Below are 27,163 nucleotides of genomic sequence, written 5' to 3' on the forward strand. Positions count from 1 at the left end.
TTGAACAGAATGTCAATGTCATTCCAAATGAGCTCAGAGAGGAGCTCCAGCCTCTGGGGTATTTGTGATTCTCCTTCTTGCTGAAAACCAGAGCCTCTGTTTGTACCTCTGAATGTGTCCAAGAAACCATGCCTATTGCATCGATATGGATATTTTAGCCTTAAATGTAACAGCAAGTTGTCCTAATTCTCTGCTCCATTTTGCTTGGGCATTTGTATTGCATGTATCTGGTGTGTGGGGAGGTCTGCCTATATATTTGCTACCATCGTTCATTTCAGGAGCTGCAATGGGAAGTGTGCTACAAACTGGAAGGCTATTTCTTCAAGTTCAAAATCCAGCCACAGAATCAGCATGCTAGTGCTGCCAGAAGCTGCAGGATTGTCCATTCTAATGTTTTCCTGTCCTTGATGAGAGGGGAGAGGCCCAGAGTTTTGAAGGGACTTACCCCAAATATTACAGCAAGTTTAAGTCCAGCCAGGTCTGGGTTTGAGATTCCTGATTCTTAGTTCCCATGACTCAAGTCCAGAATGGACATTGCATTATCAAAGTACTTAAAATGCTCTAGAGAAAAGGTAAGTTCTTGTGTGGAAAGAAAGTGAACAGCTTCCAAATTAGATTGGCTTTGAGTTTTGGCAGAAATTGGCCAAATGAACAATTATATTTGAGGCTCTTAACAACCGCTAACACATTTGGGGACTGAGTAACTGTTAAGTTTATTCTGACTTTTAGCGATCGTTACCAAGTTGGCAGAAGATAATCAGGCTCTCCAGACTTCTAAACTGGTACAATCTGACCCCAAATTCTATGTTCTTAACCAGTACACTACATTTGTATCTTCTTCTGTTCCTTCTCGGTTATTTTATAAAAATAATCATCTCTGTTAAGGTCTTTGTAATTCTTAACCTGTATACTTCCTTTCCAAACTCTCCTTTCGTACATTTATTCATTAACTCATTTATCCAACAGGCACTGGGAAGTTATCACATACCAGGACACAGAGATGTATAAACAATTTCTCTCCTTGGAGGTCAGAGCGTAGTGAGGGGAACAGACATGGCAACAGAAAATGAAGATTCAAAACTCTGAGACTGAAGTGCACATACCTGTGAGAATCCTCTGCACAGTTCTGTGATCTCCTGCAGCAAGGCAGATTTCAATGTGCTGTTATGTAAATGCCTCTTACACTAAGCTTGTGAGGTAGGCAGACTAAACAGAGGTCCCAAAGAGGTTAAAATGACGTCAACAGATCTCAGGGACCATATCTGTCCTGTTCACCACTGTGACTTGTGCACGGGTTCCTGGCATACACTGGGAGCTCAACAGATTTTTTTTTGACCGAAAGGCTGAACCCAGCTAGTAAATGGCAAAATAGGGCCTTAAATTCAGGTGTCCTAATCTTGAGTTCAGTGATTATTCTGTTGCATCCATATTCAATGCCAGCTGGGAGCCTTACCTCTCTTTGCTCCTCAGAGCAATGGCTCTCGTCTACCTTGAGTCCCATCTACTTGAGATGAAGCAATCCAATTAATTAATGCTCATGAAGCTTTTGCCCAATATATCAACAAACTTAAAAACAGTCTCAGTTGAGGCAGAAGATGATTGATTCGCCAGGTATTGCACCTAGTTATGTAGGCAATTTTTATCCCTGGTTCCATCAGATCATATCAAAGAGCTAATCACACTGTTCCCTTGCAGAATGCCAACTTTGAGAGTCTTGTGGCAAGTTTATGAGAACAATGAGCAGCCAGAAATGTGACATTTTCTAGTGGCAAACAGCCATAAATTTGTTTCTGAAATGCCCATTTTGTTCATCATTAAATGATGGACATTATAAAAATAGTAGTTAGGATGATGTCAGTGATGACAATAATGAGGTTGATAATAACAAGAAAAATGGCTACCATTTATTGAGATCCAATGATGTTCCAGCCAGGTGCCAAATGATTTGCACGTGTTGTTTCAACCGAATCCTAACAATTCCGTGACATAGATAATATTATCAATTCCAGTTTACAGGTAACGGAGGCACAATGGCTTCCATTAACTCCAAATATTCAGTAAATACAATTCATTCTTAAAACAATGCGCCATCCTCTGTCTCCTTTACTCACAGCCTCATCTGCCTATTTTCCCTTCCACGCACACGTAATGTTAGATAGAATACAAGTGTGTCACCTGAGATAGAGGTCAAACCAGCAGTCAGTTAAACAAAATATTGAAGACCATGGAATACTTCCCAACTCATTCTATGAAGCTGGCATTACTCTGATATCACAACCAGAAAGCAACCTTACAAGAATACAAACTGTAGACCAATATCTCTCACAAACACAGACATCAAAATTATTTTAAAAGTGTTAGTCAATCTAATCCAATGATACACAAAAAAAGCATAACACATGATGACTAAGTGGCATTGTCCTAGAGAAAGAACGTGGCTTAACATTCAAAAATTCTTCAATGTAATTCATCATATCAATGAATGAAAGAAGAACGATATGATTATCTCGATACACGTAAAAAAAAATTTGAAAAAATCCAACATTCATTCCTGATAAAATCTCTCAGGGAACTTCCTTAATCTGATAAGCGGCGTCAATGAAATTCTGTAGCTGAGTGTTATACTTAGCAGTTCCTCCTAAGATAGAGAATGAGACAAAAATGTCTCTTTTGTATTCTACATTGTGCTGGAGACCCAGCCAGGGAAATAAGGCAAGAAAACACACCCGATAGAATGGCTAAAAACAAGGCGGATCAGACCACATGTTGCTGAGGATGTGGAGCAACTGGAACTCTCCTTCACTGCTGATGGAAGTGTAAAATAGGACAACCACTTTGGAAAAAAGTTTGGCAGATTCTTAAAAAGTTAAATATCTTCTTACCATACGATCAGCCATTCTACTTGTAGTTATTTACCCAAGAGAAATAAAAGCATGTTTCGACCCAAAGACTGGTAGACAAATATTCATAGCAGCTATGTTCATAATAGCCATAAACTGGACTGGAAACACCTCAAAAGTCCATAATGGATAAGCAAATTGTGGCATATCCATACAATGAAATATTACTGAGTAATAAAAAGGAACAAGCTATTGATATATCCGAAAGTATGGATAAGCTTCAAAATAATTATAAATGGAGAAGCCAGGTAAAAAGTGCATACTCCATAATATCATTTGTATAAAATTCTAGAAAATGCAACCTACAATAATAGAAAGCAGATTGCTGGTTGACTGGGGATGGTGGTGGTCATGGATGGATGTGTTACAAAGGGACACAAAGAAACTTTTGTAGGGAGAAGTATATGTTCTATTTCCTGATTGCATGGTTTCATGGGTATATACATATGTCAAAAGTTATGAGATGTATATATAATTTGCGCAGTTGTATGTTGATTATACTTCAAAGAAACTATAAAAATAGAAAACAAAAACAAAAGAAGATAAAATTGAAGCTTTCTTCTCTCTCATGTTTCAGATTGAATGTACATAGGATAGGGCTGATGGGCAGCTCTGTGGTGTCTGGGACTCCAGACACTATCTTCTATCTTCTCGCTCTGAAATTCTCTACATGCAGCTTTCATCTTGTGAATTAAAAAAGCTGTTCCAGCTCCTTCCATTATGTCCACATGATAGCCACTGGGAAAGAGAGAAAAGAAGTGGAAGGCAAATCTTCTCTTTTAAGGGCATAAACTGGACTTTGACCACATCACTTCTGCTACCATCCCATTGACCTGAGCTACACGGCCACAACTTGCTAAGGGAGGCCAGGAGATTTAGTCTTTCAACTGTGTGATCATGTACCCAGCTAAAACTCAGACTGACCATTACTAAGGAAGGAGAGTCTAAAAGTCTCTATCTCCCATTACATAAACAACTTCTATGAAATTTCACTTGAACCAATTCAATAAATAAGCTATTGCTTATGTTACAGTTTTTAAAGATCATAGACTGGAGCGTTCTCTATTTCTTTTTTCTGCTGTAAGATGGAAAGAGCTGGGTGTTACATTGAGGAAGAAAGAAATGGTCTCCTGGATCCTGTAATGAGAGTTCAAAGCTGTGTGGATGTTGAGCACATGTAAAAATTGCCTACGATTTTATAGCATCTTGTAATTATGTTATCTCCTCAAGAACACCCAAAGTCACTAAAAGTTTGAGCTCTTTGATCCATGGCCAGCCAGATCTACCAATACTTCTTTGAGTCTGCACAATGTGTATAGATGTCAATGAAACATTAGAGCAATTTTTGATGTTACTATGATCTGTTTCCTGAGGAATGAATCTTTTCTTTGATCATGGTTATGAATATTTAGGATCATGAAAGCACTAAGAAATTTTATAGCTCTGCTACAAAAAGTAGGGGTCTGTTTTTCTCCCTGAAGGTTGCTTAATAAATGATGAAGGCAATCTGCTGAAAGTGAAAAATAACTATAAACGTTATTTATCTGAGGCCCTTTTATTCATTGTGCAATCAAAAACAAACAAAATTGTCATTTCCATTTAAGCTATCACACTATTTCCTCTCTGAGTTTTGCAGTTTCATTAAATCTAACCTCACCTAAACTTTTGATAAAACTGGCTAATACACTCCATTATACAGGGTCCTATTGCCCTCTCTCCCCTCCTCTGTACAATGTACTCAGTTTCTGCCATCCTACAATTCTTGTCTTCTCCTAGTTTATTTTTTCCCCTCCTTTCACAAAACTCACACCTCCACAAGTACGTACTTTGAATTCAAAGCTTAATATGTCCCATTTTAAGGGAGAGAAGATCAGGATGCAGAGAAGAAAAATATTTCTATAACTGTCACATGGATACTATCAGATTTCCAGAATGTAGGGAGAAAACACTCTTAAGATAATCTGTTCCCTTGGTCCCATAAGACTGTTTGATGTTATCAAAATAAGTGCTCTAAGTTTTGATTTGGAAACTAAGAATTGTCACTGTAATTATGGAGGGGGAAATTTCACAGGTGAGTATGACTGAGTATAAGAGAAAAGTCAGAAAATAGGTACTAAAAAAGGAATATAGTGAGTCACTCAAATATGAGATACCAATGTCTCTAATCCAGCTTGTTTGAATGTCTCTCTATGGTTATACTGGTCTGATATTTTGTTCAGGTTAAGCACGTTGGGTTTCAATCTAGAATGATAAATTTGATGTCCTCTTTTTGGTGGCTTTTGTGATAGTTAATTAGGATCCTGCTGGCAGTACATTGCTTAGAGACTTTTTTTAAACCAGTGCTTGTTTGATTTGTTTCTTCTGTTTTGTAAATGTCACCGCTGTGAGCACTCTCTGCAGAAAGGATAGTTGAAATATTTTTAAAACGTGAAAGTAGGTCTAGTGGTTTTAGATCATTGTATTTGCTTGGGCAAAGCTAATGTTCCGAGTTTTTGAGATATCATTTAAAGTCACAGTCAAATAGTTCCAGCCATCGTTCAGCATCCTGGTGTAACTGCTTGGACTAGAGGACGTGGCACATGTGTTGGGAATGAGCTGACAGATCCCACAACTGTGACACTGTCAGTCAGCCATGTGGCTTTAGGCAAAACACAAGTGTCATTTAGAGTTTGGCAGCAGAAAAGTCAAATGAGATCATTTTGAGCGTGGTCTATTCCTTTGGATTAAAACTGCAGACGTTCATTTTCCTAGAGAAATGCCTTCTTTTCACTGTTTTCAGTTCCTTGCAAGATCAATAAGGTCATGATCATGTTGAAATTGTTATTTATTAGCACTTATTGACAACCATCATAGGTAGCAATTACTGAGTGCATGCTAAAATGCTAGGCAATATGCAATAGCTTTACAGGAATTATCTCAAATGAACCTCACAGTAATTCTGTGAAGCTTGGACTGTTACAATCTGTGTTTACAGATGAAGACATTGAGCTCAGTTGGTAAGCGGTGAAGCGGGCACTTCAGTTCAGTCCTCTGATTTGTAATGAATATATTTCCACCCAAGCCCTCTGCAATAAATAAGAATGATGAAAACTAATATTCCTTACAGGAATTCTTCTTTAACTTGAAATATTTTCTTTTCCCTCTTTGTAATGCCCTATGTGACACACACGGCATTCAAAGCTATTTTAAAAAGCTTACCGTAAAAACGTCTTTGCCCAGTAGCTATTGTTGGCCTGAATATCTTACTTCACTTGTGAATTAATGTATTACAGACCATCTGATAGCAGTCTCTTCCTAGCTTCATTTCCTGCCAACTCTGCACATTAGACCGTATACAGTTGCCCAGCATCCTCTGAGCTCTCACACTTCTGGACCTTCAAATATTCTTCTGCAGGGAGTGACTTCCTCCTGCATTTACCCATACATTAGGACATTTTATGGGGCCTTCTGAGACTCTTCCAGGCAGAATGAATTGCTCCTTCCTCTGTGTTCCCATGTCAATGCATATATATCTTGATTACACAATATCTTTGGCATAGCTTTTTGAAAGAGTAACGTATACTTATGTTAAAGAATTAAAACACTAAAAAATGGTTTACAGTGTAAAGTATGTCTCCCTCTATGCTTGACACACAGGCCTCTTCTAAGGCAACAGGTGTTCTCGTGATAGTTAACACACACAGAAACATGGATGTACACACAGCTCTTGGGTTTTGCAAGACTGAAAGCCTATCTAAAACCATAGTGTTCTGCACTTTGCTTTCTTCACTTAATAATTTCTTGGACTTCTGTCTATATTAGTACAGAAACATTATTTTTAATAGCTCTAGATATTTTAATATGACATAGCAAAATTTCCTTAACCATCCTCCTATGATGGACATTTGGACTGTTTTTAGCTGTTACAAACAGCGCTGCCATAACTAGCCTTGTGTTTATAGAGAGCAGATAAGAGGATGGACCCTGAAGTCAGATTTCCTGGGTTTGAACCTTAGCTCTGTACTACTAGCTCTTATAGTTTTAATCAGGTTATTTAATCTCTGTATGCCCCAGTTTCCTGTCATGTAAAATGGGGATTTGACAGTAATGCCCTTCGATTTTTCTGCGGATTGAGTGAATTACTACAAGGAGGGAACTTTAACGCCTAGTATATAGTCAGCACTTAACTGTGTTTACTACTGTTATCATAAAGATCATATGTCTTTGGGCACATGTCTGAGTATATATTCAGGATGAATTCCTGGAAGTAGAATTCTTGGGGCTAGGGGTAAGTGCATTTAGAATTTTTATAGATACACACCTTAATTGGGTTCCTTTAGAAGTAGACCCGGAAAGAAGGATCCAAATTCAAATAGTTAATTTAGGTGGTGAAGGAACCCAATAGGGGCGTGGAAAAGTGAGACAGGGAAGGAAAAGTAGCCAATAATTGGTGTACTCATGCATCAGTTACTGGTTTGGGTGCCTAAGGCTCCATCCTGAGGAAACTCTAGGAGCCAGTATTGATGCAAGCTCAGAGACATCCCACTCAGGGGCTGAGGGAGCCAGGCTATTTGTGCACTGACTCCTGTCCTGTCAGGTTGATCACAGTCTGAGGGCCGTGTATGATCCTGGGAGCATGGTATCCAAGGGCAGGACAGTGGGAAGGCTCTGCCTTGGGTTTGGCAATAATGAGACTGCATGTAGATCTTTTTAAAAGAGTAACAAAATAGACTAAAAGTCACTCTGCTTTTATCATCATGATGTGCTGGGAATTCTCTGTAACCTCGGTTATAGAATATTCCTCCCCCGCTTGCTCACCTGTATTCTACTGCCTGAGAGGTGTTAATTCCCCAACACTTCCGACCTGTTTCACTGGCAGGTAAAGTGGGTTTCATTGGCCAGAGAAGGAAAGAAATGCAGTGCTAGCAGCTGGAAGCCTGACGAGCATGAACTGAAGGGCAGGGGGGAGAGGATATGGTCAATGTACCAAGAGCACCTGCTACAGTTGATCCTGCCCCACTCAGACCACCTGCGCAAGTTCATACCATTTGTGTTGTTTGAAGTTCTGCCCCTAGTAGTGAGGATTTCCCCTCACTACATCTTTCGTCACCAGCCCTGAGTGGAGCCGTGTTACATAAGCAGTCTATTTTCAGCTCACATGAATATTGAGCCAACCCATCTGTGAATCAGACCTGGGTTTTATTGTCCTCTGACAACTACTTGTAGGAACTCTTCATGAAGCCATAGGCATGACATGAGGGAGAGACGCTGGTTTAACAAGTTAGGTCATATGAAGGGCTGGGCTGCCAGTTCATGTAATCTAGTTGTTCCCTCTGATGTGCTCAGGCTTGATCACGAATGTACTGTTCATTGTATGACGGGTTATTACTGTGCCACTCAACCTGATGAGTTGGAGGATCTACCAAGAACTAGCTCAGGATAAGCAGCTCTGGTGACATAGTCACTTGAGTTTGCACCATCAGCCTCAGTTTCTACCAGGTCCAGGAGCAAACTGAGAGCTGTTTTTTGAATGATAAACAGTTCTTTGAAACTTTCTGGCTTTCACATTGTGTCCTGATTAATAGTTGAGCCTGTCATTTTTTTTTCCTCAGTAAACCTATGACACTAACAGCAACTAGCCAACTCCACTGTCCTTGTCATCCCCATTATGCCCTTATCTCTCATATTCTAAATATATGGCATGAAGCAGTGCATGCCCTCCGTCCTGTATTTGAACACACTGCAGTAGGCGATGATGAATTTTGGAAATAAGGCCAGGATACACTGAAATGTAGGGGGCACGAGGATGTAGGCAGGGTGCCAACAGCTTCTGCTAAAACATCACTAAATTATCTTCCAAAGAACACATTTCACTTTACATTCCCCCAAACAATATGTGAGATGGCTGTTTTTATGCATCCTTACTGTCTCAGTATATTAGCAAATGTTCGCTCTTTGTTCATCTGATAGGCTTTTAAAAGTGGTTCTTTATTGTTGTTTTATGTACATTTCTTTATTGTGAAGTTACATCTCTTTTCACACATATGAAAACAAGCGATAGCTCTCTCACTATAAAAAATTGATTGGCAATCCCTTTTTGCATGCTTTGCCCATTTTTCTGTCTGGTTGTTGGTCTTTTTTTCCAATGATTTGTCAAAATTCTCTCTATACTAGGGAAACCAGCCTTTTGTCAAATGACTTGTAAATTCTGTCCCATTTTCGTATTTGTCCTTTTTTTGTTGTTTGTGGTATTTTTTGTTTTCCTGAAGAATTTTCCTTTTATATAGCCATGTGTTTTAATCTTTTCTTTAATGCTTCTGTGTTTAATTACTTGCTTGTAAAGATATCCCCGTTTCTAAAATTATAAAAATAATTCTCCTCTGTTTTCCTCTATTTATTTTAATTGTTGTATTTTAACTATTTATTCATGCTATTATCTCTCTTTCTCAACTTTAACATCCTGAAAAGCAAATTTCCAGGACGCGGTTTTCTCCCTTCCTTCCTTCCTATCTTATATATCTTTCTAACGTCAATACGTACCAAAGTCCCTGGTGTAGAGTAGGTACTCAACCAATTCTTGCTTACTCCAACAATGAACAAATTACATGGTCTTATCTGTTTTTTTTAAATAAATTTTATTTTTTTAGAACAGTTCTAGATTTACCAAAAAAGACTGAAGATGATACAGAGAGTTTCCATATTCCCCACACTCAGTTTCCCCTGTTATTAATATCTTTTTATTGTCATTTGTTACAATTAATGAGCAAATATTGATGTGCTATAATTCACTGAAGTCTAGACTTACGTTCAGATTTCCTTTGTGTTTATCTTGTGCCCTTTTTCTGTTCCAGTATGCTGTCTAGCATGTCACGTCATGTTTAGTCATCATTTCCCCTTGAGCTCCTTTTGACTGTGACAGTTTCTCAAAATGTTTCTTGTTTCTGATGACCTTGACAGTTTTGAGGGGTACTGGTCAGGTGTTTTGTTGAATGTCGCTCTATTAGGAATTGTCTGATGTTTTTCTCATGATTAGACGGGGATTACGGGTTTCTGGGAGAAAGACCACAGAAGTGAAATGCTATTTTCATCCCCTCATAGCAAGAGCACATACTATCAACATAATTTACCACTGTTGATGTTGACCTTGATCAGCTGGCTGAGGTAGCGTTTGTCATACTTTTCTACTCTTTGTGATGGCTACTTTTATGCATCAACTTGACTGGGCTAAGGGATGCCCTGACAGCTGGTAAAACATTTTTATTTCTGAGTGTGTCTGGGAGGGTGCTTCCAGAAGAGGTCAGTATTTGAATCGTTAGACTGAGTAAAGAAGATCTGCCCTTGCCTATGAGGGTGGGCATTATCCAATCCATTGAGGCCCCAAATAGAAGAAAAAGGCAGAGGAAGGGCAAATACTCTCTCTCTTCTTGAGCTGGGACATCCATCTTCTCCTGCCCTAGGACATCAGAGTTCCTGATTCTTGGGCCTTTGGGCTCTGGGGCTTATCCCAGCAGCTCCCAGTTCTCAGGTTTTTGGCCTCAGACTGGTAGCTACACCATCAGCTACCCTGGTTCTCAGGCCTTCAGCCTTGGACTGAATTATACCATTGGCTTTCCTCGTTCTCCAGCTTGCAGATGGCAGATCATGGGACTTCTTGGCCTTCATAACCACGTGAGCCAATTCCTGTAATAAATCTCCTCTTACATATCTCTGTGTATCCTATTTGTCCTGTTTCTCTGGAGAACCCTGATGAAAACCCTTTCCCCTGTTTCCATACTGCATTCTTTGGGAGGAAGTTGCTATGCACAACCACACTTAAGGAGTGGGGAGTTGGCTCTACCTCCTTGAGGACAGAGGACCTATATAAACTATTTGGAATCCTTCTGCATGGGAGATTTGTTTGTTCTCCATTTTTTTATTTATTCATTCATTTATTTATATCAATATGGACTCATGGATAGTCATTTTATACTTTAGGTTATAGTCCGGTATGATTTTATTTATTTTGCTACTCATAATGTTCCTTCTTTGGCCATTGAGAACTCTTTCTTGTGGCTGCCATGTCCCTTTGACATATCTCCATGATTGTGTGTTTTGGTTTGTTTTTTACACTTCCTTACCTTTTGGCGCTCCAAGATGCTTTAGGCTTGTCTTGTATATTTCCCGCCCGAGTCCATGAATCAGCCATTTCGCCAAGGAGCTCTGGTTCCTTTTATAGGAGAACAGTATTAGGAACCATGATTGGATCACTAGATATTCCTCTTACTACTGGAGTTGGATTTACTTTTTTGTTTGTTTGCTTTTTGTTTTTGGGTTTTTTTTTTTTTGAGGAAGACTGGCCCTGAGCTAACATCCATGCCCATCTTCCTCTACTTTATATGTGGGACGCCTACCACAGCATGGCTTGACAAGTGGTGCCATGTCCACACCCGGGATCCGAACCGGCAAACCCCGGGCTGCCGAAGAGGAACACGCACACTTAACCACTGTGCCACTGGGCTGGCCCCATGGATTTACTTTTTAAGCATATAGACAAAACCAATGAAATATGGTTTATTTAATAAACAAGTTTTTAATGCAATTCACAACACACTGACCTGTGCTCAAATGATGAGTCTAGTCTGACAGGTATAACCTCTGGCAATCAATATTCCTCAAACAATTTTAAATAAACTCAAGTATCCTCTTCTTAGCTATAATTACAAATTAAAAGCGTGCATCCTCAAGGTTGGTAAAATACAACCAATTATGTATATGATGTAGAGTGTAGAGATTAGAGCTTTGTAAGTCTGTGTCAAACTGATTGTATATTTCTAAGAAAAAAGAAGCACATTTCTCAGATTCAGCTGCCCCGATTCTTTCAGACTAGAGAATGAAGATAAAAATGCCAGTTTGGAGCCTGAAATGTCCTGTAGGGTGGAGAAGATTTTTCACAACTAAAATAAAAATAACAACAAAAGCTACGACTATCATCCCATCTTATTACCAAACTTTGAACATCTCCATTACTGTGAACAGAGTGACTTTTGGTCGTTACAGCTGACCTAACATTCAATGACCATCAATGTCCTTGACAATAAAAATGCTGTCTTATGACTCTAATCTAATCCACCTTGCTAAGCATAGGAACACTTGACACTTTCCTAGGGCATTGATTAATGAGAAAACACTTGGTTTCACAGTTGACGGGAATTATTATGAGCTCTGGGAACCTATTAGTTTTATAAGAAACCAGTTCTGCATGATGATTGCATTTATTGGTGTCTGCATTCATAACACAAGAGCCACATCTCTATATGACTGCCCTTCAAATTGAGAAAATGCAACTTGGGGCTAATTTTTAGCATGTCATGCATGTCATGTGGTAAATGCAACCCTCCTTCCCTTCTTCCCTTTTGCCTCCCATGACGTTAGTGGTGTAAGAGGCATGGGGAAGTCAAACTAACCTGAGCTGACTATCCCATTTGTACATACATTTAATTTAATTCTTATAAAAGCATTAAAAGCTAAATGTTTTGAGTTGAGGAAACAGAGATTTGGAGAGGTTAAGTAACTTGCTCAAGGTCACACAATTTGTAAAGTAGCAATTATGGAATTTATGCCCAGGTCAATGTGATGCCAAAATTTACCTTTTCTCACTCCAACGGAGGTTCTCAAAATCAGCAGCTTGCATAAGAATAATTTAAGATGATTTTAAAAAGTAATGATGCCTGAGGCCCATTCTAAGAGATTCTGATTTAATCATTCTCGGGAAGAATCTAGGCATGAGCAAGTTTTAAAAGTTCCTCAGGTGATACTAAAGCACAGTCAGGTCCGAATCAGAGCACCACGCCACTCCGCTTTCACATTTATACCCTGATAATTATAATGAACATTCATGCAGTGTCCCCATAGTTTTCAAAGTTGTTGTTTTTTAAAAGGATAGTTCATTTAATCCATAAACTAACCCAATTAGAGATTATTATGCCTATTTTATAGACTAGGAAACAGAGATTTAAGGTGTTTAAAAATCTTACTCAGTATTGGAGTGATACTCTCTATAGAAAAGTTGAAGAAGGCCACCCTACCCTTTTTATCCTTATTTAGAATCTCCTAATCTTGGTCCCTTTCGGGTCCCTCCCTCTCTTTCCCTCCTCCTCTGGCCTATTCCCCAGCACAGGACTGCGAGAGCGACTTGGATGCACCTGCAACCATCAATTACGTGTGGATGGGGAGGAGTGGTGGCCGTGAGGACCATGATTCTTTACTACCGCAACATTGGTTAGCAGGAAAAAGAGAGTCGGGGGTAGAAACTGGACACCTTAAAAAGTGATTTTATTCCTTTGAAGCGCAGGTCCAATAATAAAATGTGGGGAAGTAACAGTACCACCTCATTATTTTATCATGAAAATAAGATAAGATAATTTGTATAAAAGGGATTTGCATACTGAAAGGCATTGTACTTTATGCTAGTCATTCCTATTCCACTTGTAATGATTACTTTTGAGGTGTTGTGGTAGTTTCCCAAGGCTGCCCCAACAAATTATCACAACCTGGGTTACTTAAAACTACAGAAAATTATTCTTTCCCAGTTCTGGAAACTAGAAGTCTGAAATTAAGGTGTCAGCCGGGCCAACCTCCCTCCAAAGGCTCTAGGAGAGCATCCTCTTCTAATGGCTGTAGGCATTCCTTGACCTTGTTCCTTGGCTTGCAGCACAACACTCCAGACTCTGTCTCTGTCTCCCCGTCACCTTCTCTGTGTCTGTCTCAGATATCCTCTACCTTTCTCTTATAAAGATATTTGTCATCGGATCTAGGACCCATCCAGATAATCCAGCATCATCTTTTCATCTCGAAATCCTTAACTTAAGGACATCTGCAAAAAGCCATTTTCCAAACAAGGTAATATTCATAGGTTTTAGGAATTAGGACATGGATGTATCTTTTGGGGAGCCACCATTCAACCCACTACATATATACTACAATTATTTTTCTTTCCTTAAGCTCAATATGCCACCCTCTGATTCTCTAACTGCCACTTGCCAATAGGTTTAAGTTCTAAATCCTTTATGTGCTAAATATGGTCTTCAGTCCACAAGTCAGCTGTGCTTTGTCCCTCAAACAGCTACACAGAACTTTCTACCGTTTCCAGAACATTCCCCGCACTTTCCCACCCCTGTGCCTTTATGTATGCCATTCTTGTTGCTCACCTGCCATCTCTTTCTGGACTTCATCACTGTGTCTCATCCTCTTCTGTGAAATATTTACTCATCATCAATAAAGGCTGCTCCTTCTTTTCTTTCCAAATCTGTTAGATTTCTTGGGTTCCTACCCTTGATTCTAGCGCTTACCACAGGCTGAACGTCACCATTGTAGCTGAGCACTGTTTGCTTTTCCATTAAACTGAGGTGTGTTTTCATTATGTCCTAAGGATACTCAGCTTTGTACTGCCCACTTCGTGAGGCCCACTACCAGGCACACAGTAGGTTCTCAACAAAGCTTGGTGAACCACAGGGAATGATTGACAGCCCTCCACTCAGGCTCCTCCAGTCTACTACTTTGTTGGCACAGCTGAAAGAAGGGCCTGGCAGTCTTATTCTCCTTTCAGTGTTGCAGAGTCTACTATACATTTGTCTTATTCTCTTCATTTAAGCATTTCATTATTATTATTTAGAAAATTGACTTATGGGCCCGTTTCCTTCCTTTTCTCACTCGGTTGTTATTTTGTGGTGATTAATTTCTGTATATTCCAGGATTTTCTTCTATGAAAGTGATTTTTCTTTGATGGAGAGTATTTTATCTGATGACAAGTCTACAGCTTTACTGTCAGTAATAACATATTTCTTACATCATCTGGCTTAACACTGTGTGTGAGGGAGGGGAAGGCACATAGAGGTTGTATGGTCTCCATTTTCTCCTCAGATCTCAGCTCTGTGCTTTGATTTAGGTTTTGCCTTTTTGAAGTACAATATATTTGTTTTTCTCTTTATTTCCCCCATCCCTTTTGTGGCTAAAGTCCTTTTCAGTAGATTAGATTAGATTCAAAATCCAAAATTAGGCTTGGGACGAAGACACAGAAGATTGAATGTTGTCCCCTTTCCTGCATACTGCCAATGCTATATGTGGTAGGTACATACTTGCTTTCATGATTTTTTTAAAAGATTTTGCCTTTGAAGTGAAAATTTTCTCAGATTCCCCTAGATTGAATAGCCATACTCACATACATCTTGAAATATAAGTTCTTTAAAGGTCAGAACTGCCTGTTGCCCATCTTTAATCACCATGCTAGCACAGAGTCTGGCACATAATAAGTATTCAAAAAAAGTTAGATAAACCAATGACTGCAAATATCGGTCTTGGGAACTGGCACAACACTAATAGACAATGGATACCTCTGATTTCTGCTTCTCACTATAATACCTACTCAATTTTGTGAGTGATAGTATTTTTATTGAATCTGTCTCTTTTTCAACAAGACATCTGGAAAAGCCCAAAGAAACTCTTGATTAGAACCAACACATTTCACGGGACCTGTTCTGCATGACACACGTCCATATAGTATCAATGCCGAGGTCTATGTATTTTCTTACTGCTCCCCCAGTCCTCCTTTGGGAATTTAAAGTCCACTTAGGTCTGTGGGCATTTGCATAACAAGACAAAAGGCCACCACACTCCAAAAGCAGTCTTCTCCAAATATCACCATCTGCCAGTGTCCCACGTTTCAGCCCAGCACTGAAGCCCCCCAGCTCCGAGCAAGATCTCCAGGGATCGCCTAGGAGACTATCGGTCCTTTTCTCTCAGTTTTGTTTGTAAATCTTTCCCGGGAGGTTGGGCATCAGTCTCATCACATATGTCACTCTTTCTCCAAGAAGGAGTCCATTCAAACTTCACTAAACTGTATTCCTTGTGTATACCCTTACAGTGTGTCTAAGCTGTCCTACCTGTTTCCTTCCACCGGTCCGACATACATATTTGCAATAAATAGTCAAATATCAAAATGATCAAGTCCAGGTCCTCACCACTTTGTCACTTGGGCTTGGAAAGATTTGTCCACGATAAACTGGTTCACGTATTACAATCACCTCCCAGTAAGAGCTTGACATTCTTCGTGGAGTGCACAAAATCCCATATGGCAGTGGTCCCCTGCAGAATGCTGTGCTTGCCTCCCTCGCTCCTCTACCACCTTGAAATTGAAATACAGAGCTGAAAGGCAATTCCTGTGTTAATGTAGGCACCAAACTGCCTGCATTACATTTCGTGTCTCACCTCCGACAGGAAACAGATAGAATCTTATAAGAAAAGCTTAGCACATTGTGTTCACAGTGTCTTTACTTCCTCAATTCAATACATTTACAGTTACAAAATAGATTTTTTTTCAGCAAAAGGCATATAAAAGAATAAAAATGTAATCTCTGGTGGTTCAATCTATATTTCCTGTCACTCGGTTAGAGCTGTGAACACTTGGTCATTGGTTCCTGCACAATAAAAGAGGCTGACAGGCAGAACGAGAAGACAAAGCAGCCATCCTTCAAGGTCCAGCCATGGTGTATATATAGCAGAAAATACGCCTCTCCCCAACTCCTGCAGCCTGCCTGCCAACAAAGAAGGAAACACTTACTGTCCAGGATAGGAGCTTGGGGTTTGGCAGTGATCCAGCAGAGAAATAGGGACAGAGGTCTGTAAGATAAGAAATAAAATTAAAGTTAATCTGAAACAGGCTTTGTATCTAAAGAACCATGCTAAAGAAAATTAGAGAGAAAATTGGTAGCTCTGGATTAATTTTGCAACCAAGGCTGCACCTCCAAGGGAAAGGCTGCTGCCACTGAGATGTGGACAAGATGTCCTCAAAGTCCTTCCTACTCAAAGATCACTTTGGATGTACTTAAATTTCCTGCCATTACTGTCCCTGTATCTAGCGAGTCTGTTGAAATGTTGAAGAGTCTAATACTGAATCACTGAAAGATGTACAGTTACAGCCCCCAAACAATTGATGTGAATTTTATGTATTTTCTCTTCTTGGTTATTTTTTCAGCTATGTCTTCTCCAGGCTTTTCATCCACATCCCTTAGTTCAGGTCCTTAGCATTTTTCATGGGGTTGTTGCAGTAACCTTACAAACTGCTTTCTGCTTCTACTGCAGTCCTCTGCAAATTATCCTTCACACAGAAAAACGCAGATCTGGTCTTGTTTCCTGTTTAAAACTCTTGAAGCACTCCCCATTGCCTGTAGGGTAAAATCTGGGAAAAAGCATGAAAGCCCTTTAAAATCTGACCCTTGCTTATCTCTTCCTAGCCCTCTACCCCTTAGAAGTTCTGGCAGTTGCTCCAAAGCACAATCGTGCTCCATGCTTCTGTGGCTTCTCCCACATGGTTCTTCTTTAGCCTGGGAGATTCTTCTCCTCTTCCAAGGCTGATCAATTTCAGTTCATTCGTTAAGACTCAGCCTGGGTGCCGTTTCTTTGGGAGTGCTTCTCCTTTTCTTGGAGTGAATTGTATATACTATGTGCATTACCATAGCCTCTGGTTTCCTCCCTTCATCACAGCTCATCACATTGCATCCCAGTTGTGGGCATAATTGTCTGTGTCTCCCACTAAACAGCAAACAATGTGAAGGCAGGGACTTTATCCCCAGGATCCGGTGGCACATGTGAGGTACAGAGCAGGTGTTTAATAAACATTCTTTGCATGTATCCACACACTCTTGCTGGGCCATATCCTTCCTTGGGCATTTTCACATATATTATGCCTCTTAATATTTCGAGGAACAAATTCAATCCTGTCCCTTTGAACAGCAGTGGTCCAATTCTTGGAGAATTCTTCAAGCATCAGGTTGAGGTACAGGTGAGCATTATTACCTCAGAAAATTCAAGAAAGAGAGTATCCTGAGATGGGAAGTAGATAATGAAAGGGGAGACAATTAAGAGAGGGGATGAAAAAGCAGAGCTCTTAAAACTTTACAACTCTGATGTTATAACAAAATAATTCTCTTCTTATTCGAAATCATAGAGGGAAAAAGGAACATGAGATGGTATTACTGGGTAGTGTTAACTCTACAATATGTGCACTATTCTATGTGATTTTTTTGCATTAACTCATTCACTGCTCAAAAAAACACTAGGAGATAAGCGCCATTAGTATCTTCATTTGACAGATGAGGAAACTGAGGTACAGAGAAATAATTTTCCCATGTACATAGCTAGTAAGTGGCATAGTGATGATTATAAACCGAGGCAGTATGAAACCAAGACACTATGCTCATAACCACTCTACACGACGTAGTTAAAATGCAGAGAGGTTGGTACTGGAACAAGCTGTAGCAGTGCCACACACTCTGATGCAAATTGATGGTCAGGGAAGACTTCACCAAGGAGGTAAGGAATGACCAAGTCTTAAAGGAACAAGAATTGACCAAGGGACAGGAAGTGTAAGCGTACTTTAGGAAGAGGGAATGGTGGCATCTGTAAAGATGAGGAGGATGTCAAGAAAAATCTACCATCTTGGTCTGGAGCTGCATTTATGGCTGAATGTCAAGTGAAAGGGAGAAGGAGAAATATAGGAAGACTAAGATGGGCAGCAGTGCGGATTACCTGAGTCCACACCTAGTAGTGTTGGCCTGGGTTGCCCAGCAGGGATGTGGGGGAAGTCTGCTTTGATAAGACCAGAGTAGCCCTCACATGAGTAGACTAGGCCATAAACCTCAACTGGGTACTTCCTAGAGCCAGCAAAGTCCTGGGATGCTTGGGAGACACTAAATGCACACTATGGGGTAAGAAATACCTGTAGACAGCATCTTCCCACCTTTTTATTCAATAATGACATGCAAGTTCAAATAGTTTAAGTGATATAACCAAGGCTGTACAGCTCCTTAGCATTAGAAACTGGGAGATGAAGTATTTTCCTTTGAAGAGCTGATAATCTTTCAGAGAGAGAAAAATTAAATATAGGAACATACTGAAATCAATAACAGCACAGCATTTCAATAAATGCAAAACAAACAGAAACTGCACGTTTTAAAATCTAGGTGCTGAAGGATTGACTGAGTAAAGATGGAAACAAGGAAGTCTGGAAGTCATCCTGGAGCAGGTTAGTTTTTAATCAGGCTTTGGTGAGGTGATGGAGCTTGGCCGGATCAAGGAGGGACTGGGAGAAAGGAGCTCCTGAACGGGAGCTTGTCTAATAATACTATGGTGTGTATATACCAGTTCGGTTGGTTGTATGGGTAGGCAGCTTGATACAGTGGAGAGAGCACAGACATGGGAGTCACAGAGGACTGAGGCCAAGCTGCTGCATTCATCAGCTGTGGGATCACGGGTGAGTTCAGTTATTTGAGCCCAAAGGTTGTCATCTATAAATGAGAATAGAGGTTCTTGACACATGGTAGTTATTATAATTGTAGTCACTTTGTAGCAATCTAATACACAGAAGAGATTGATGTCACTGGGTCTCCTCTTTTTTGCACTGTCCACTGAATAAATGCATGAATGAATAAATGAGTGAGTGAATTCCCAGATTCTTTTCAAACCCACCTGAGCAATGGAAATGTGGCACTCACCAGGCGTGATCTGGTAGATTGTACCCCTTTGTCCCTAACCTCCTCTTGTGTAGCTTGCCTAGGAGAAGAAAGGAAAGGAGAAAGAGTCCCCAAGACCAATGAGGGCTGAGGACTGTTTGATGAACCAAACAGAAAACGGAAGAGGTGTTCCACAGCCTTCGGACCCCTATCTCTAACCTCCTGAGAAACATGCACCCTCATCAGATCCGTGGACAGAAGAGCGTTTGATCATTACATGTTGTACCAGGAGCACCTGGAGTTTTACTTCTCCACAAACTAGAGGGAAAGAGATCCAGCATCTATGTCTAGGGCTTCAAGTCATATCCAGTGAGATATTTTCTCAGGTTTGGCTCTGAAATACCTAAATGTGGCTCCCGTCTACACTCTGCCAATTTTAAAGAGAATCTGGAAGGCTCGAGTCCTGTTGGCACCCTGATGACTAATCAGTAAACTTGGAAAAGAGATTCCACAGTATAAAATTTCACAAAATCTCAGGATAGGATGGGACCTAATGTCATCTAGTTTAAGGGTTCCCAGACTCAGGAATTTCAAGAACTAGTAAAATTTCAGAAAGAAAAACAAAATAAAAACAAAAATAGGCAATTGACCTAGGGTGGCTGTATTAGTTTTCTAGGGCTGCCATAACAAATTACCACAAACTAAGAGGCTTAAACAACAAAAATTTATTGTTGTTGGTTCTGGAAGTCTGAGATCAAGGTGTCAGCACATTTGGTTCCTTCTGAGGCCTGTGAGAAGGAATCTGTTCCATACCTCTCTTAGCTTCTAGGGGCATGCCTGCATTCTTGGGCATTCCCTGGCTTGTAGATGGCATTCTCCGAGTGTCTTCATCTAATCTTCCCTTTGTATGTGTCTGTCTCGGTGTCCAAATTTCCTCTTTCCTGAGGACTCAGTCATATTGGATAGGGCCCACCCCCTGCTCTAATGCGCTCATTTTAACTTGGTCACCTGCAAAGCCTCCATTTCCAAATAGGGTCACATTCCCAGGTACTGGGGATGAGGACGTCAACATCTTTTGGGAGAATTAATTCAACCCGTAACAATGGCCAACTTATAATTTAGTTAAGTAAGGACATTAAGAAAAAATGCTAGAGTCTACTCTCCTCGTTATTTCAAAAAGAAGATAGTTTAACACCAAACATTTGAGAACTGTTATCATCCCACTACAAAGAGCACTCCTTCCCAGAAGAAGCAGCTGTAGTCTTGCATCAACAACCTGAGAGCATGGGCTGCGTGGCTCTTACGTCCTGATCTTACTCTGGGTTGGCAGGGACTCTGGCGCAGACCCGCAGGGATCTGTGGAAAGCGTTTCTTTGGTGCGCTTGGTCCAGGACGACTGCTTGATGGCTGCTGAGACCCCTCTGGATGCATCTTAGCCTGACCTTTGGTACTATGGTTCTCGTATGCAAGTGAAACAGACTGTCCAGAGGTTACACTGTCACTTAATGTCACACTTCAGTATCTGAAGTTATGTGAGGCCTGGTTCCTTTCCTGTTCTGTATTTTCTCCCTCAAATATGCTATGGGCTGTTACTGTGAAACCCAAACTGTTTTTGTGAAATCTCATTGCAGGGAGTGAGCAGAACACTCTAAAACATCTTTGTAGCATCTGGAATCCAAATTTCAGCCTTGTCTCTCCCTTCCCTGTTTACAGTGATGCTGATTTAATCAATCCTTACACTGGATTTTGTGTGAATGATCTTGGAGTTGTATAGAATGAGGAGTAGCCACCATTCAAAGGCAATGATTGATCAAAAGCAACCACTTGAATTCTAGGACCACTCGTCTCTTATTGGGGCAGAGGGAAGCTCACTTGAACCTTCAGAACACTAACCACATTACCCTTGGATTGGTAGAGTTGCTATTCATGCCCAGCAACTGGCTTGCTGGAAAGTCCTATTCATACACAGGGGGTGGACTATCCACTGTCAAGTAGTTTTGAGAAAATAAGAAAAGGATGGGTGAAGATTATGGCTTATATATGATTTGGTCATTTCTCCTATTTGTCATTTCTTTTTCAGAATTCTATCCTCTCACTTCTGGTGCTGTGTAAGTATTCTGAGTTGAATGTCAAGAGAAAAACCTTTAAGGAGAGAAAAATATAGGAATATTAAGAAAGCCATGCTTTAGGTGAAGAAGATTGGATGAGGTAGCTTTACCCCTGCCTCTGCCACTGAATAGTTTCATGATCTAGGGTGTGATGTTTACACTCCTTGAGTCTCAGTTTCATCATTTATAAAATGGAATTAATAACATCTACTTCATAGGGCTGTTGTGAGGGTTGATGGATCTCTGGTGGGGATGGAAGTGGGGTACAGGGAGGGCCGTCAAGAAGGAAAGAGTAAGCTTAATGTACTTTTGCCTAAACTTGAGGCTTGATCCAAACGGCACAAGAATTGTGGTTCATGACAGCACTTTAATCTTAAAAAACCTAATTTTCTTTCATGAGTTGAGCGATCATGTAACACATTTTTTGAAAGAAATGATGAGTTTACCTTCAACAAGAGTAGAAAATAACCAAATATGCTTCATATCAAACAACCAGAAGGCTAGTGAAACAGGTCAAGTTATTCAAGATCACAAAAGAAATTAGGAATTGAATGTAGTTTTCTGGCAGACTTGCAGGCTCAAAGTGCCATTTGGTATTTAACAGAGTTAAACTGATGATTATCGCAAAATGACGTAAGAAATAAAACTTATCAGGCCCTCCAAAAGGTTACTTTCCAAGTGACCAGAAGTGAAATGTGCTTCTTTGCATCTATAATTTCATTATAGAATAAGGCAAAAGACCTGCATCAGTGTTACCGTTATATGTAGATTAAAATTTTTTATTTGAAGAGTAAAATGGTCAGATTGAAGAAAATGTTAACTAGGATTTGGAGAATGCAGAGGATATAATTCAAATATCAAGGAAGCTACCAACAAATGAACTTTGTTGCTTTTACTCTTAGCAGCGAATGTACTTTTGACTGGAACATTTGGAGGATTTCATCTTGGCAGCAATTTTCAAAGGAATTTTTCCTGACTTATTTGAACATCTTGTATAATAAAATCCTATCCATTCACGGAAAAGTCCTGACTATTCAGGGAAGAGGTCTTAGTCACGTAAAAGGCATTTCACATTCCTGCATGAACACTGACTCTGAACTCAGGGAGCTGGATTCTAATTAAAATTAGGGTTTCTCTCTACAATCCTGTCACCTAACTGGAGAAGGCATATATTGGGGAAAGTCCTGGAGAGGTTGCCTCATTAGGAAATTACAGGGTCGCAAGAAAAAAATGCATGCTTAGCTGAACAACCGAGATCCTCTACTTCAATTCCCAGCACATCTGCCCAGTCTTGAAGTCTTTCTTCACTCCACTATCCCACAGCTGAAACGAGAGGCAGTGTGCTGGGGGAAAGGCATCAGGCTGTTCTAGATTAAATCGCAGTGCGGCACATACTTAGCTGCATAACTTTAGAAAAGTCTTCACTGTTCTGAGCCTCAGCCCCCTCTGTATGATGGGAAAACCACTCTCTATTGCATGGGGATTACCAAGAAACTTAAACATGGTGATAGAAGGTGCCTGGCACCCAGTGGGTACCTACCCTCCAACTACATGGGGAAGACAATGATCTGGGAAGCTCTGGCTTGGAACTAATAGACTCGAGCCGATTTGAGCTGTTTTGTTTTGTTCTTAGTTTAGCTCAAGTTTGTACTCAGTAGTGACTGAGTATGAAAGGACAAACAGTGGACCTTGTTTCTGCTTTCCAGGAGCCAATTACCTATCCACAGAAAGCACATAGATGAAATGTTATCTAATGTATATTGCAAGATCCGCTGTAGATATATAGGTATTATGTTATCTGCTAGAAAGATACAAAGGTAAACTAAGAAATGTTCTTACTTTAATGGAGGCTACAATGAGCGGAGGAGGGAGACAGAGGGCGGGCACGTTTCTCCTTGGAGGGCCTAGTGTCATCTATGTGAGTTCTACGTGAACACAATAGACATACTTCCATCATAGCCATTTCTCTCTCTATACTTCTCATCTGAGCTTGACTGTACTCGGTGCCAGCCATGCTAAACAGATGTCGGCAGGTGGCAGCCACCCTTGGAAGCTCCCACTCTGTGCCAGGCACTGTTCTGAGCACTTCGAATACACTATCTTGTTTAAACCTCAGAGCAAACCTGTGCAGTCGGGTTATTATCAGCATTTTACAGATGAGAAAACACGAGTCTGGAGAGGTTCACTCGTATGCCTCAGAGCAACAGCCAATGAGTGATAGAACTGGGGTGGAAATGCAGGTCTGTGTGCCTCCAAAGTCTTTTTGCCCCTGAAACTCCATGTTTTACTACCTGTCCCCTGTGTATTTCACACAGGAGACCACACAGTCTGTGCTCCAAAATACTTATTCATAGAATGATTATAAAGAAGTAAATTACTGGTCTCAAGCTAGCCCTTTCAAGGTGGACTCAGACCGTTTCTGGATTTGCCCTTCCCAGTGGAGTGTGATTTCATAGGAAAGACTGTGTTGATTTGCTGCATTCCCATTTCTAAGTGCAATCCCAGATGTTTTTTCCTAAGACTCACAGCACGTGTCTCTTCAACTCGGTTCTCCAGACTATATAAAGCATTTGCTAAGTGTTGTTAGGACCTTTGGAGATCTCCGTGGATGATCTTACACGGCATAATTTTGTAATCTTCCCTTCCTCGGGCTATGAGTAAGGTTGCAAGAAAGACCATGCTATTTTTATGATTGTTGTTAGAGAAAAAGAACGCTATGCAAGTCTGCAAGCTCTAAAACAAGCAGAACGTAGCAAGAGCGCAGTTCCGGCCCTGGGGGGCATCTGACCCCAAACCACAAGTGGGTGTATTTTGGCACTGCCTCTGTTTCTGTCCCCTCGAGCAGTAGCAGACGATTGATGTCTCCATATTTTACAGCTGGAGGGAATTTGTGCTTGCTTCTTTTTTCTTAAGATTCGCCTGTATCAGTTAGAGTGAGAGACAGAGAGAAAGCCTCTGCAAAGAGTAGCAAGGAGTGAGGGAGGGAGCAGTGCTAGAAAGTTAAGCCTTTAAAATTTATTTTACTGTTTCTGGCTGCTGCATCAATATCTAACTGTGAGTCTGAGGGTGACATCTCCAGTTGTGGGTGAGTGTGTTTATATCAAATGAGAATACAGGAAATGCATTCCAAAATCAAATGGAAATAATTTTTGAATCATTGCTCTTTCATTAAACAACCATTAACTGAGTGCCTGTGTAATGAATGATGGTGCCTGCCTGCTAGATGCTCACGGTCTAGCGTAAGAAATAGACAAAGATAGAGGGAGGTAAGTTTTATGACAATGGGCTACCTGTTGTACACAAAATCTGAAAGAGTGCACTTCATCCAGCCTGGTGGGGATGGGGTCAAGGAAGCGCAGCCTGGAGAAGGTAATGGTGAGTTTTACAAGATGAGTATAAGTCACTGTGGGAAAGAAGCTGGTTGCAGAGAGGATAGCACACAAATGAGTGTGAAGAACATAAGAGGGCTTATTATGTTTAAAATAGGGAAATAACAAAACAAAAACTCCTATGGAGGCATAATTGGGTGCCCCTTCATTTAACTGCAGAGACAAAAACAAGAGCCAGATTTTGAAGCTAGTTATGCCAAACTAGGGAGTTTGGACTTTGTCCTAAGGAGAGTGATTGAAAGATTATTAGTAGGAACATGATAAAAACCATTTTCTCTTGTAGCTACATGGAGAATAGGTCACAGAAATCTACGTGTGAGGAGAACAGACTGTTAGAGCAAGAAAAGGTAGTGTCTGTGGGGATGGATATCTAAGTGGTAAAACTGGTGAGGTGCACCAACTGCCCGGAGAAGGTTAGATGGAGCCTGACAGCTGAGCGGATGGTAGGGCCATTTACCAAGATAACGTCTGCAAGAGGGAGTTTGCGAGGAGTGGCACTCAAGGTAGATTGAGGCATGAGTTAATGCCCAATTCTTGGCTGTTTTTCTGTCTATTTCTCTTATCCTCCACTATTTTGCAGAAGTTAGAAGATTGATTTGAGAAATCATTTCAAATCTCAAATCTGCCAGTTCCTGGCTTTCTGATCTTAAGAAGACCACTTACCCTCTACAAGCCTCAGTGTTCTTATTGGTAAACGATGACAAGAACACTTATGTCACAGGGTTGTTGTAAGTAATGGTTAAAAGAGAAAATGCACTTTGAGTGCCTAACACAAAGTGAGCGTTGAATAAATGCCAACTATTATTATTGTTGTTGTTATTGTCTGTTGAATGCTCACTGAGTACGGGGTCTACACTTTCTTCAACTTTGAGTCCCTCAAGGGCCTTGTCTTGTGGTCTGTACATAATAATGTGTCAAGAACTGATTGTTGAATTGAGCTGAATTGAAATGGTAGAACATAGGAGCTCCAAAGAAAGTTTCTGAAAGAGATGGGGAAGGATTCCTGCCTGCCTAATGTGCAGCTTCAGATAAGTAAATCACATAGGGAAGGGCAAGAGTGACATTTGGGGATGAAGGAGAGGAAAAGAGTAATGCCATTGATTAAGTAAAATGGGAGGTGACTCCTCACAGTGAAAAAAGCCAACTGGCCCAAGGGGAGGAGCCTGAGGCGTCTTCACGGACACATGGGCGTTCAAGAGGAATTGGTGATCTAATGTTTTTCTTCTTAGCTCAAGGTTTTACGTCACATCAGAAATCACGCAGCATATCATCACTGCAAGAAAAAAACTATAGGGCATCAACTGTATAAAAAGAGTTAAATCCTAGCCTCAAATAGAAACCTAATCCGAGAACTGATCTATTATTCAGTTGACATCATGATTCCTCTTATTTTTCTTTGAGTCATGTGATTTTTTCTGAATGTGAGCCATGTTAATCTTTACATATAAACAAAACAAATACAAGTTATTGCTTTTGCATCTTCAAACTAAACTTGTCCAACAGAGAAATAAAATAATTATATATTTATCAGTAACAGAACATGAATAAAGTATAAACTAACAAGATGGAGCACAAGCTGAAGGGGAAATTCTCTTTGTGCACTGGATTTCGATTTTTCGGGTAATTTGCATGTTGCTAAGGGGCAAATTCGGACAGATCTAGCTATTCTAGGTCAGCAGCACATAAATCTAAGCCAAGGTGGCATGAAAAATGGGAATAATTTCTTTAACACCAGGTAAATTCAGCCGCTCACGCATTTTGTTTTCAGCAAACCTCCCAAAGTCTTGCAGTGCACTATGGCCCACTCTATCCCAGGGCAGCTGCAAACTGCAAGCACTCTGTTCACAGAACAAGGGTGCCAGACAGAGGAGAGGGTAGGGATCCCCGAGGGAACCAAATGCATGGGTAAACTACAGCACTTCTGTATCCCATGCCCTACATTGTCTTTCCATTGGGAAAAAAAAAATCCCCAAATGCACAAATTAAGGCCAGCTTCTTCCTGCAGAATAATACCAGTCTCTTTCCCAGCGTCTTAGATGAATTTAAAAGCCGGGAGGTTGACTGGAAAATCATGATCAACACAGAGACATTTTGGTGTTCCTGAGCTTCCTACCCCTCTGCATGGTTTTCCTTAGGCGTCTATTATTTATTCTCTAAATAGAGGTTTTTCAGAGGCTTTGGATGTGCCTGTGATCATAAAAGCCCATCTCCTTGGTGTCCTTCATGCCTGTAAAGTGTCTCCAGCAACACAGCCAAGCCTGTTGCTTGTTCTGCTCAGTCAGGTAGCTTGTTGGGCCTGTTCT

General features: G+C 40.5%; 1 protein-coding gene and 1 long non-coding RNA gene across 6 annotated transcripts in view; one reads left to right on the forward strand and one right to left on the reverse strand.

The window, feature by feature from the left end:
* Window positions 1-27,163, forward strand: part of PTGER3 (prostaglandin E receptor 3) — a 244,471-nt gene that overhangs the window by 116,788 nt on the left and 100,520 nt on the right. The gene's annotated exons all lie outside the window — the stretch shown is intronic.
* Window positions 9,498-27,163, reverse strand: part of LOC111773622 (uncharacterized) — a 73,677-nt gene continuing 56,011 nt past the window's right edge. Inside the window, exons 2-5 of the long non-coding RNA XR_011438896.1 lie at window positions 16,474-16,532; window positions 15,875-16,038; window positions 10,997-11,085; window positions 9,498-9,929 (exon numbers count right to left, since the gene is read on the reverse strand). This is a non-coding gene — a long non-coding RNA (uncharacterized lncRNA). The remainder of the gene's footprint in view (window positions 9,930-10,996; window positions 11,086-15,874; window positions 16,039-16,473; window positions 16,533-27,163) is intronic.

The sequence above is a fragment of the Equus caballus genome, chromosome 5, assembly GCF_041296265.1.
Source record: "Equus caballus isolate H_3958 breed thoroughbred chromosome 5, TB-T2T, whole genome shotgun sequence".
Taxonomy (NCBI): domain Eukaryota; kingdom Metazoa; phylum Chordata; class Mammalia; order Perissodactyla; family Equidae; genus Equus; species Equus caballus.